The following is a 5,628-nucleotide window of genomic DNA, read 5'->3' as shown; positions in this document are numbered from 1 at the left end:
TCTCTCTCTCTCTCTCTCTCTCTCTCTCTCTCTCTCTCTCTCTCTCTCTCTCTCTCTCTCTCTCTCCTTCCTTCCTTCCTTCTCCTTTCTCCCTTTCCCTCCCTCCAACATAACTGTATTATTTCAACTGCTTAGGAGCTCTCTTAAGAAAGTGTCTTAGGAAGATATGACATCATAGGTGGGTATTTTTTAAAATGGCTGGACAAATATATGAAGCAAAAGTGTGGATGGTGCATGAATAAGCAATTTATTTTATGTGTGAAATGGGGATGGGGATACCTCTAGCAACGTAGAGAACAGCAGTGATGAAATGATGTTTCTTGCATGCTCAGTGCTGAGGTCATTGATACTCCCTAAGTATAATGGCAACTTAAGTACAGTGTAAGCCATCCCTAATTGGGGCAAAAAATAAATAAATTAGAATTCCCTGGAAATCCAGGGAAGGAAACCTGGAGTAGAGATGGACAAATGCAAGGCCATCTCCCTACTATGCAAAAGAGGGAAAGACAGTCTGAATCTATGAGGCAGCCACAGTTCAAATATTTTATAGGATTCTGATCATGTGATGGGTCAGAACTCAAACAGATGCAAACGAGTCACCAAAATGATTTTAGTTTTAAGAAAAGTATAATGAAAGAAAAAAAACATGATGGGCATGGTGATCACATTCTTAACAGTGTTCACAGAATCATACTGTTATTTCTTATAGTATTATAAACTTAAAGCCTCCCCGTAGAATTGATAACAGATGCAAAAATGCCATTTACGGATAGAAGAAAATATTTGTAGCTCACGGTTGAACTGTGGGATCTTTGGTGCTCTCTGAGCTTGGTGGTTTTCTTTCATTACCTAGTTTGCTAATAAAATGTCTGTAAGAATACAGCCAAGCTCAGAGAGTACCAAGGACCCCAAAGTGACATTTCACACACACAAAAAACCCCTCTCAGATAAATTTAGAACTAGCTGCTATAAGCAGCTGCAGTAAGCTGCTATTTACATTTTGTAAGTTTGCTGTTTAATTGCTGAAGGGTCAGAAGATAGATCTGAAGCCTGAAATGACTCTTTAAAGATTCACTTTGTTGTGGAAACTAAACAGGGTTTATTCAGGACATTTTCTACATGATTTAAAAATCCTCACTCCCTAATATGCTTGTTTAAATCCTGTGTTCAGGAACAAAAAGTATCTGGCTGCTTCTCCTCATTTTCATACCTTCTGCCTAAGTTCTGAACACACACACACACACACACACATACACGTATGTATGTGTGTGTGTGTATATATATATATGTGTGTGTGTGTGTGTCACACACACATATATATATATACACACACATATGTATGTGTGTATATATGTGTGTGTGTGTATATATATAGATAGACACTCATGTGCGCACGCACGCACACACACCACACACACACACACACACACACACACACACACTCCATGCAGTGGTGGGATTCAGCCAGTTCGCACCAATTCGGCAGAACCGGTAATTAATTTTTTGTTGCCCAAGCCCAGAATGGACTTCCGGAAGAGGCATCCATATAGAGAACCAGTTGTTCACATATTTGAATCCCACCACTGACTCCATGTATGGTGTATTTGCCCAATCAGGAAAAAACAGGCTTCCTGCTCACTTCTCATTGATGTGATATATACACAGATTCTATTCTGCAATTAGGTTGAATGTTCATAAATTGGAAATATTACATCCGTTTTTCCTGTATGATAAGCACATACTGGGTGAATATGGCTTCTGATTGCTCTCTACAGACCAGACAAATTCACAGCTAATCATTCTAGCTTGAGAATCTGTAAATATCAACTACCAGGAGCCTTAATAGTCTTTATATCCTAATTTTAGGTTTAGGAGAAGACAGCTGGATAATCATTACTGAAAACAAGAAGGTGATTTATTTTCTTTCATCTAATGTAGCATGCGTTTCCTTATGCTTCTGTGGAAAAGCTCTAATTTCCAGCAGGCTTAGAAGCTATAATTTCCACCCAGCTTAGTGAACCAGTTATCCATCTACCAAGAAAAAATATAGTTCAAACCCTAGCCCTAACCCTACAAATCCTAACCATAAAAGTTTAATAACTGATATACAGTGCTGCCTTACTTGAGCAGATGGTCAACTGCTGCCATCCATTCAAGTAACAGCTACTATAAGGTTCAACTGAAGCAAACAGAGATATGCAGCACTTCAGAATAATTTGGAAAAAGGTTTTGAAACACCTGGAAACATGATCTGCAATTTGTTAAAGCAGCTGAATCTTTTCCTGGGATTCTACTGGTGCCTTTGCATTTGATCTTGCAAAAAGATGTGGCTGCTTTAAGGGATTGCAGTGAGGTGCTGTACTGTAGTTGTACCTTTGGGTATTTTGAAATCATATCTGAAACACTGCAAAGCCCTATTATAGAATGCCCACTAGATTTAGCTTCTAAGCATCCGGAAGAATTGTCTTCTCCCAATGGTTTCTACCAATCTAATTTAGTAAGAACAGAGCTGGAAGGGACCTTAGAGGTCTTCTAGTTTAACCCCCTGTTCCAGCAGGAGACCCTATACCATTTCAGACAGGTGGCTGTCCAGTCTTTTCTTTAAAAACTTCAGTGATGAAGCACCCACAATTTCTGAAAGCAAGCTGTTCCACTGATTAATTGTCCTCACTGTTAGCAAGTTCCTCCTTAATTCCAGGTTGCTTCTCTCCTTGATTACCGTAGTTTCCATCCAGTGTTTCTTGTCTTGCCTTCTGGTGCTTTGGAAAATGAGTTGACCCCCTCTTCTTTGTGGCAGCCCCTCAAATACTGGAATACCTCTAGTCCTTCTTTTCTCTAGAGTTTAGACCAGGGGTGTCAAACTCAATTTCATTGAGGGCCGCATCAGCATTGCAGTTGCCCTCGGGGGGGGGGGCCTACTGGGTGGGCGTGGATGGAGTGGGTATGGCCTACTGGGTGGGCATGGCCAGCTCTACATCATTTGTGTCAAGGGTGCCTGTGGGTGCCTGGGCAGGAGTGGGACAGATCTGAGGGTCTCTGGCAGAAGGGGGTGGGACCCGGACAAACGCCAAGGCATGGTCCATTTCTTCATTCCTCACAAATGGTGACACCTCCCCAGCATGCACCCAGAGGGCGGGGCCGACACAGCAGGGGCTGGTTCCCTCGCTGTTTCTAGACGGCCTTGTGGAGCTAAGACTGAATGCGTTTCAGCATAGATGGCCACCACAAAATTGTACATTGGCTCCCGGCCAGCCTGGGCCAGGGCCAAGGCAGCGGGGGCCGTTCCCTCACTGTTTCCAGGATGGCTTCGCGGGCCACATGAAACCACTTCACGGGCCGCATCCGGCCCCTGTGCCTTGTGTTTGACATGTCTGGTCTAGACTATCCATACCAAATTCCTGCAACTGTTTTTTAAATGTTTAGTCTCCAGCCCTTTAATCATCTTAGTTGCTCTTCTCTGAACTTTTTCCAATTTAGTCCAGCAGGTTGGACATGTTATGGGTCCCATAAGCCATGGAATGTTGGCAGGCAGGGACCAGAAGATGTGCCTTCTCTGTCCTCTGGAAGATTCTTGCCTCAGAATCCAGGTTGACCCTAACGCTGTTGGCTTCTTGTAAGGCCTTGAAGACTTGGCTTTTTGCCTAGGCCTAGGCCTGCCTGTATGAAGGGCCCCACCTCATGGCTGTATTGACAACTGTGATGACATTTTTTTCATGGCTGCCTTATATATTTAATTTTGTATTATGTTGTAACTATTTTTAATTACTTCATAATTGTTCTCCACCCAGAGTTACTTCTTTGAGATCGGTGGCTGTAGAAATTGAATAAATTGAATAAATAAATCTATAATTTCTCTGCATTTCCCTTCCAGACACAGAAGAGAGAATCCAGAATCCAACACGAGATCCCTGTTTTCTGACCTCTGATGGCATCTCAATTGGACTCCTTTAAAATTGGGATATTCCGAAGGTACCCAAATGGAGCAAGCAGGGGCTTAGGCAAGAATTCAAGGAGGATCCTAAAGCTTTTTATTCTTTGCCAAATCATATTATGAGAAGACGTTTATGCCTAGTTTAAATTTTCTCCCACTTGAATTGACAGAAGGTATTTGTTGTTGTTACAGTAAAATTAGTATGGACAGAAAACACTGTTCCTGAAGCCAGCTAGACTTTAGAATTCATCTGAATGCTCAAACTTGGGACATTCAAATGAATAAATAGGATTGTTTTGCCTACGGAACAGTTTTAAGGTTAATCTTTTACTAATATTTATTATTTTATTTCCAAACTGGGTCAAAACTGGGTTCTATTCCTTCTAATATAATATAAAGAAAAAAGTGGGAAATAAAGTACAAATTATAGGTTTGCATCACAGCAAATCTCAGAATTCAGTGGCAGTTCTTTCATGTAGTGATTTGAAGAACTATTTCCCGATCCTTTCATTAAATTGGACTTTAGCAAACTCTCAGGCCGCATCAGATTTAAAAATGGAGGTTTAAGAAATCCATATGATGCAATATAATAATTTCCTGAAGACTTAGCAGTGATCAGATAAAACAAACCAGGTTGTGCCATCTAGTGATGAGGTACAGTCAAGATTTGGAGAAACAAATGTACGAAGAGCTCAAGTAGTTTAGGAGCTATGGCATACACATGCATTGCAGAATGTTTGCCAATTTTGTGCCACAGTATTTTTGTAGTTTATGCAAAATCCACGTGATCCAAACTTTATTAAAAAGTAAAAAATAGTTGTTGTTGTTTTAAAAAAGCCAGTTTGATCTAGTGGTTAAGGCACCAGGGTAGAAACTGGAAGATTGGGAATTTTAGTCCTGCCTTAAGCATGAAAGCTGGCTGGGTGACTTTGGGTCAGTCAATCCCTCTCAGCCCAGCCCACCTCACAGGGCTGTTGTGGAGAAAACAGGAGGAAGAAGAATTAGGTATGTGGGGTACTTGGTGCTCTCTGACGTGGGATGTTTTCTTGCAGACGTTTCATTGCCCAACTAGATAACATAATCAGTGCTAGGAGCAAGTGGAGTTGCTCTCTGTTTATATACTAGATATAGCCTTAGATATGCTTGCTGCTTTGAGTTACTTATAACATAATAAAGGTGGGTTTAAAAAATTCTTTAAAAACAGTTTAAATCTTTGATATTTAAAGTTAAGATCCTGTGGTCATATTAACCATTCTTCTTTTTCCTTCTCCGGCAACAATACATTTGTGGAATGAAGGTGCCCTGCCCTAAAGATCATCACAGCAGGGAGCAGAATCTAGACAAAGGAAGAAGCTCAGCAGATCCAGATTTGATTAATGCTTGGATGGGAGGCTACCGGAAATCCCAGAGTTGCAGGCTAAACTGCAAAATCAGAAGGCAACGGTTCCCACATCTTAACTGTAGCTTAGATTCAGCCAGTTCGCACCACTTCAGCAGAACTGATAGCTAATTTTTGTTGCCCAGGTCCAGAATGGACTTCCGGAAACGGCATCCACATAGAGAACCGGTTGTTCACATATTTGAATCCCACAACTGGATAGAGAGAGAGAGAGAGAGAGATGATAGATAGATGATAGATAGGTAGGTAGGTAGGTAGGTAGATAGATAGATAGATAGATAGATAGATAGATAGATAG

This window comes from Protobothrops mucrosquamatus, unplaced genomic scaffold (genome assembly GCF_001527695.2).
Source record: "Protobothrops mucrosquamatus isolate PMUCROS unplaced genomic scaffold, P.Mucros_1.0 scaffold1854, whole genome shotgun sequence".
NCBI classification, from domain to species: Eukaryota; Metazoa; Chordata; class Lepidosauria; order Squamata; family Viperidae; genus Protobothrops; species Protobothrops mucrosquamatus.
This window is presented reverse-complemented; position numbering follows the sequence as displayed.